Source organism: Nicotiana attenuata, unplaced genomic scaffold (assembly GCF_001879085.1).
Source record: "Nicotiana attenuata strain UT unplaced genomic scaffold, NIATTr2, whole genome shotgun sequence".
Lineage (NCBI taxonomy): Eukaryota > Viridiplantae > Streptophyta > Magnoliopsida > Solanales > Solanaceae > Nicotiana > Nicotiana attenuata.
In genome coordinates this window covers 58787-66661 of record NW_017670467.1, presented here as the reverse complement: position 1 = coordinate 66661, position 7875 = coordinate 58787, and the positions used below count along the sequence as shown (strand labels likewise).

General features: G+C 43.1%; 1 pseudogene; it reads left to right on the top strand.

Moving 5' to 3' along the window:
* Positions 1-3571: 3571 nt before the first annotated feature.
* Positions 3572-6755, top strand: LOC109239832 (annotated as a pseudogene).
* Positions 6756-7875: the final 1120 nt, after the last annotated feature.

The window sequence follows — 7875 nt, the reverse complement described above, 5'->3', positions numbered from 1 at the left end:
CTTCAAGGCTTCCTTGATATTTTTGGGTTATAATTGGGATAGAAATGCTGAGAATGCTAGGGAATTTCTGATTTTTAATCTTGTCTGAACTCTAGAATCAAAGGGGGTGATTATATTATCAAGTGGATAGGAGCTTTTATGTTTCCAATTTGGGACTGAAGTTTGATTGGTAGAGGAACTGGGTAAGTTAAATGGATTTTCCTGCACTCCTTGTTCTGTTACTTGTGGAGTGCCTTGCACTGCATCTCCAACTCTTTCGTCAGCTTCAGTGATAGTAATTGAAGTATGATACTAGGCTAAGTCTAGGTGATTTGGCGATTGATTATGCTCCCGCTTGATTATGTTTCAATGTCATAATATGGTTAAATGATGAAGAATGGGCTCTAATTGTGAATTTTACACATTGCAAGATGGTGAGCCTAGATGATGCCTTAAAGTGGTGATTGAAGCTACATTGGAGCAAGAAAGACCCCTTGGAGTTTTGTGCGCGCAAAGACTAGACAAAGAATTGAAGGAAAATGGCCTGGACTAGCGCGAAGTCTAGCGCGAGGTCTAGCGCGTTCGCGCTAGTCCAGAAGCGGGAGGCAAAATGTCAGGAGACTAGCGCGAACTTTAGCGCGAACATTAGCGTGTTCGCGCTAGTCCCAGTTCCGGAAAAGGTCTGTTAGGGGCAAAATTGGAAACCTGGAGGAAAATTCACTTAACCTATATAAAGTCAAGCTCGCCCAAGGAGTAAAATATCAAGGTTTTCATAGTTTAGTGCAAGAAACATAGAGGCAAGAGGCAAGGAGGAAAATCCAACATCAAGTTCTTCTTTTCTTCTTCTTGTTTTTACGTTTTGAATGAAATTAAACATTATTGAGATGAACACTGCTATGAGTAGCTAAAACCCATTGTTCTAGGGTCATGGGTGAAACATGATTGTTGTTGTTCAGTGTTTAATTTAACAAAGTTGGTTTAATCATATTGGGTTGTTTATTTAATTCTGTTCTCAATTATTTTGCTGAGTAGCTAAAAGTGAAATACTATCTACGAATCTAGAGTTGAACTCGAAAGTGGGAACTTTGGATTGCATATAGAATTAAATAGAGCAAGTTCTTGAACCTGGGCATCGGGGGACGGATTCACAATTAGGATAGACATATACCTAATTGCCTTGCTTGGTTGAAATACAGGAACTGTAAATGCATTCTTGTTAATCTTAATTCCATAGACATATAGGCAGTGAGTTAATTTGAATAGGCGAGTAAGGAGTCGAAAGATCCTTACGAGCATTATCAACCCTGTCAATCAATAATCCAGATAAATCAATTAGTTATTTTAAGCCAAGAACGCAACATGACTGTTACCTAACCCGTGACCCTGGAATATTCTTCCCTGTTGATTGTTATTCGAAATTGCTGTGTGTTTAGTTGATTATTCTAGTTATTTTAGTAATTGATATTTTTAGGTAGTAAATTAGAGACAACTATATTTTGTGAGAAATCTCTTGGATCAATAAGTTAATTGAGTTTGAATCAGTCAAAAGTTCATCACAAGTCTTCGTGGGAACGATACTCTACTCACTACTTTATTACTTGACGATCACGTGCACTTGCGTGAGTGTTTTGGTCGCAACAAGTTTTTGGCGCCGTTGCCGGGGGCTTAGAAATTAGCTACTTGACTAAGTTAGGCTTTTATTAGTTATTTGTTCAAGCTTTAATTTTCAGTTTACCTTGTTTGTGTTAACACAGGCTTTTCTTCTGAATGCGGAGGAGCCGAAGTGCAAACAATCTACTTCCCCTTGATCCTGAAATTGAAAGAACACTTCACAGAGTGAGGAGGGAAGTAGACGCAAGAACCAGAATTGACAGAGAGTTGGACATAGTAGTCCAACTACAGCCAATAGAGATGGCAGGGAATGAGGAACGCGCGGTGATTGAAGCCGCAAGGCCCAGTCTTGCTAATATGACTCAGGCTATTGTGTAGCCTGATATCACAGGGCACTTTGAACTCAAACAGTACATGGTGCAGCTGATCCAATCCACAGGGCAATATGTGGGTCTATCTTATGAAGATCCGCAGAGGCATATTCAGAATTTCTTGGATATTACGGACACTTACAATTATCTAAATGTTTAACTATGTCAGGCTGAAACTTTTCCCCTTTTCACTGCTTGGGGACGCTAAGGAGTGGTTGCAGAAGGAGCCCGCAAACTCAATCCGCACTTGGGATGATCTAGCAAGGAAATTCTTAATCAAGTTTTTCCCCACTAAGAAAACAAAGGTATTGAGGAGTCAAATTCTTGGGTTGGAACAACGAGATGGCGAGACACTTCGTCAAGCATGGGAAAGGTACAAGAAGATGCTCAGAGACTGTCCACATCATTGCCAAACTGACGAGGTATTGGGTCACACTTTTGTGGATGGGTTAGATGATGCCTCAAAGATGAATCTTGATTTAGCTTGTGGGGGTAGTTGCATGGCCAAACCGTATAGTGAAATCCAAATCTTGCTAAATAACTTCACTGCTAATGATCATAATTGGCAAGGTGAGGGTGATTCACGAAAGGCAATTAAGCAGAAATTAGCTGGAGTACTTGAGCTCGACGACTTGACAGCCATGAGAGCCGATATTGCAAAGTTGGCTAATCAGATGACTAAGTTGACAATGCAGCAACCACAACCAATGCAACATGTACAACAAATGGCTATTTGCTGCGAATTAACAATCATATGAGCGACATGTGCCCTACGAATCCTGAATCCATATACTATGTGGGGCAGCAGAACAGAGGTCCACCGAATCAGTATGCACAATATGGGAATTCTTAAAATCCAAATTGGAGGAATCATACAACTTCTCATGGGGTGGAAATCAGCAGAATCAGAATAACTATAGACCCCAAGGGAATTTCAATCCACATCAGAAGCCACCCCAACAAATGGAAGAGAGTACAAATGATTTGCTAAAGAAGTTGTTGATTGACAATCAGCAGCTCAGAACCGATTTCAAAAATCTTGAAAGGCAGATAGGGCAGTTGGCAACGAATCAGAACACCAGACCTGCAGGTGCTCTCCCCAGTGATACAGAAAAGAATCCTCAAGTGAATGCAGTTACACTCAGAAATGGGAGAGAGCTGGAGGAAGTGCCAAATAAAAGAAAAGACAAAGCCACACCCGAGGGGGAGTTGATACCGAAGGAAACTCATGAATCGAAGAATACTGATGCAATTCCAGAGCCAGTGGAGGCTACAAGGCCACCACCACCTTTCCCCCAGAGATTGCAGAAAAAGAATGATGATCGTATGTTCAGCAAATTTATCTCCATGTTGAGCCAAGTTCAATTAAATATTCCACTTGTTGATGTACTGCGTGAAATTCCAAAGTATGCTAAGTACATAAAGGAGTGGCTTACAAGAGAAGATTGAATGAATTTGAGACAGTGGCACTTACTGAGGAGTGCACCTCAAGGGTCCAGAACAAGCTTCCTCAAAAGCTTAAGAATCCTGGCAGTTTCACCATTCTGGTGTGCATTGGTAATATTGATGTGGGTCGTGCTCTTTGCGATTTGGGGGCGAGTATAAATCTGATGCCCTTATCTTTGTTCAATCAATTGGGCCTGGGAGCTCCAAGGCCAACTACTGTGATGTTACAGCTGGCTGATAGATCTATAGTACACCCCGAGGGTGTGATTGAAGACGTGTTGCTGCAAATTGGAAAATTTATCTTCCCAGCTGACTTTATTATCCTGGATTATGAGGCCGACGAACTGGTCCCAATCATATTGGGGCGACCTCTCTTGGCTACTGGTGATGCAATCATTAAAGTGAGAGAGGGAAAAATGATTTGAGTGTGGATGATGAGGAAGCAGTCTTTAATGTGTACAAAGCAATCCAACGCCCTCGCCATTATGAGGAGCTCTCAATGATATCTGTTGTTGAGGCTGATGAACAAATTCTTGACACGAGTGTATATCTAGACGACTCTCTAGAGAAAGCACTTATGTTGTTCAATAGCATGGGAAACGATGAGGAGGTTGAGGAGATGATGCACATCCTGGATACATCTTGTGCTTACATGCAGGGGATACACCCCTTTGAGGCATTGAATAGGCCAGATGGGCCACCCCCCAAACCGTCAATTGAGGAGGCGCCAAAATTGGAGCTTAAACCGTTGCCCCCTCACCTTCAATATGCTTATTTGGGTGACTCTGATACTTTACCTGTTATTGTTTCTTCTGAATTGTCTAAATTGCAGGAAGAGAAGCTGTTGAGGGTGCTACGTGAGCACAAGCGAGCACTTGGGTGGACAATGTCTGACATCAAAGGCATTAGTCCAGCTTTTTGCATGCATAAAATCCTCATGGGGGACGGACATAAGCCCAGTGTAGAGCAACAACGCCGACTCAATCCAATCATGAAAGAAGTGGTAAGAAAAGAAGTGATTAAGTGGCTTGACGCAGGTATTGTATTTCCAATCTCAGATAGCAAATGGGTAAGCCCCGTTCAATGTGTACCTAAGAAGGGGGGGTGACTGTGGTTGTTAATGAAAATAATGATTTGATTCCCACAAGAACTGTCACTGGGTGGAGGATTTGTATAGATTACAGAAAATTGAATAATGCCACCCGAAAGGACCACTTCCCTCTCCCCTTTATTGACCAAATGCTTGATAGATTAGCTGGCCAGGAATACTACTGTTTCCTAGATGGTTACTCCGGGTATAATCAGATTGCTATAGCCCCAGAGGACCAAGAGAAAACCACATTTACGTGTCCATATGGCACGTATGCGTTCAAGAGAATGCCCTTTGGTCTCTGTAATGCACCTGCGACTTTTCAAAGGTGTATGATGGCTATTTTTACTGATATGGTTGAAAGATTTGTAGAAGTGTTCATGGATGATTTTTCTGTGTTTGGGTGCTCTTTCGATAACTGCTTAATGAATCTCGATAAAGTACTTGCTAGATGTGAAGAGACAAACCTGGTGCTAAACTGGGAAAAGTGCCACTTCATGGTACGTGAAGGTATAGTATTGGGGCACCAGGTGTCTAAAAATGGTTTACAGGTGGACAAAGCAAAGGTGGAAGCGATTGAAAAATTGCCCCCACCAACGTCCGTCAAAGGCATTCGCAGTTTCTTGGGCCATGCAGGTTTTTATCGTCGTTTCATTAAAGATTTTTCGAAAATTTCCTCTCCCTTGTGCAGGTTGCTTGAGAAAGATATCTCCTTCAAGTTCGATGATGCCTGTCTGAAAGCATTTGAGGAGCTGAAGGGAAGGCTAGTGACTGCACCAATTATCATTGCCCCGGATTGGGAGCAACCCTTTGAGTTGATGTGTGATGCGAGTGACATAGCTATTGGAGCTGTTTTGGGGCAAAGGAGAAATAAAATCTTTCACTCCATCTACTATGCAAGCAAAACTTTGAATCCAGCCCAGATGAATTACACAGTTACTGAAAAAGAGTTGCTTGCAGTGGTGTGGGCGTTTGACAAGTTCAGATCATATTTAGTGGGGACCAAAGTCATCGTCTACACAGATCATTCAGCTATCAGATACTTGTTTGAGAAGAAAGACGCCAAGCCGAGACTGATTCGTTGGGTCCTTCTCTTGCAAGAGTTTGACTTAGAAATCCGAGATCAAAAAGGAACAGAGAACCAAGTGGCTGATCACTTGTCCAGATTAGAAAATCGGAGCCATGTAGCTGAAGGTGGGTCTATCAAAGAAACATTTCCTGATGAGCAGTTATTGGCAATCACCTCAAATGAAGCCCCGTGGTATGCAGATTATGTGAATTTCATTGCAAGTGGGGTGACACCACCGGAATTGACACCCGATAATAGAAGAAGGTTCCTACATGATGTGAGGTTTTATATGTGGGATGAGCCATTCTTATACCGGTTATGCGCAGATCAGTTGGTGCAAAGATGTGTTCCAGAAGAAGAGATGAATGCAATATTGCATGACTGTCACGCGTCACCATACGGAGGACATCACAGGGGAGATAGGACCGCCCGGAAAGTTCTACAATCAGGTTTCTATTGGCCCAGATTGTTTAAGGATACACATGCCTTTGTTAAAATGTGTGATAGATGCCAAAGAACCGGAACAATCACCAAGAGGCATGAGATGCCTTTGCAGAATATTCTGGCAGTAGAGCTATTTGATGTGTGGGGAATCGACTTCATGGGACCATTCCCATACTCTACAGGGCACAGGTACATCTTGGTGGCAGTTGATTATGTGTCTAAGTGGGAGGAGGCCATTGCTCTTCCCACTAATGACACCAAGGTAGTGGTGAGTTTTGTAAAGAAGCACATCTTCACACGCTTTGGAACTCCACGCGTGTTGATAAGTGATGGAGGAACGCACTTTTACAACAAATTGCTGAATAATATCCTTGCAAAATATGGAGTCAAGCACAAGGTTGCCACAGCCTATCATCCCCTAACGAGTGGTCAAGTGGAAGTGTCAAACAGAGAGGTGAAGCAGATTCTGGAGAAAACAGTGAATGGAAAGAGAAAAGACTGGGCTGGAAAGCTCGACGACACATTATGGGCATATCGAACTGCATACAAAACTCCCATAGGTACTTTTCCGTATAAATTAGTTTATGGGAAGGCATGCCACTTGCCCGTCGAACTTGAACACAAAGGCTATTGGGCAATTAAAAAGCTGAACATGGATATGGAGTTAGCTGGGGAGAAGAGGTTGCTACAACTCGACGAGCTTGATGAGTTTCGATTGCACGCCTATGAAAATGCCAAATTGTAGAAAGAGAAGACTAAGAGGTGGCATGACAAACGCATCCAACATCGAGAGTTTGAGCCAGGGCAAGAAGTTCTTTTATTTAATTCGAGGTTGAAGCTTTTTCCGGGAAGGCTAAAGTCTCGTTGGTCAGGCCCTTTCGTTGTGGTAAGTGTGAAGCCTCATGGAGCTATAGAGTTGCGGGATATGAGCTCCAATGGTACCTTCTTGGTCAATGGCCAGCGGATAAAACATTATTGGGGTGGTGACGTTGCACGTCACAAGACCTCGATGGACCTGTCAGATGCTTGACAACGTGTTGAGTCGTGCCGCGACGTTAAATCAGGCGCTGGATGGGAGGAAACCCATTGAATTGTTGTAACCGTCGTGCCCCGACAATAACTAAGGCGCTGGTTGGGAGGCAACCCAACAATAGTTGTAGTGTTATTTGTACGTTTTGTAGCATGCTAACCAATGCAGGTGACAAAGGGCAGGCGAAAAGACCATCGACCAGGGTAAATACAGGTGAAAAAGTGCAAAAACGTGTTGCCCAGTAGCGCTACAGTTCGCGCTAACTGGGCGACATTCTGCCTAAGCTGCATAAACTAGCGCGAAGTTTGCGCTAGAGTTCGCGCTAAAAGCGGAACATTCTGCCTGGACTAGCGCGAAGTTAGCGCGATCGCGCTAGTGTTCGCGCTAGTCCCGCTCCAGAAATCACTGGATTGGGGTCGCTTTAAAAAAAAATTATTTTATTTTTTTTTATTTTTCCTTTCACCTCTTTTAGCCTAACTTAAATCCCCCCAATAGACAAACCCACCCCCACGATTCACTTTCTTCTCCCTCCCAACTCTCACTATTCCCCCATCTTCCAACCCTCACTATTCCCTCTTTCCCCCCTCCCCCCCCCCCCAATCTCATGATTCCACTCCTCCCACCAGGCTCACACACACGTCTTCTCTCTACTCACCACCATCCACACCACAGGTATGAGCCCTAGTGCAATCTCTTCTCTTTTTCTCTTCTTAATTTTTTTTCCTTTTTAGATTTTTGGTTGTAGTCCAATATGTTGTGTAGTAGTTGTTCTTTGCTTTGAATGTGGAGGAACTGGAAGACTATGTTATGGTGTTGGTGGATGATAAGTGTGGGG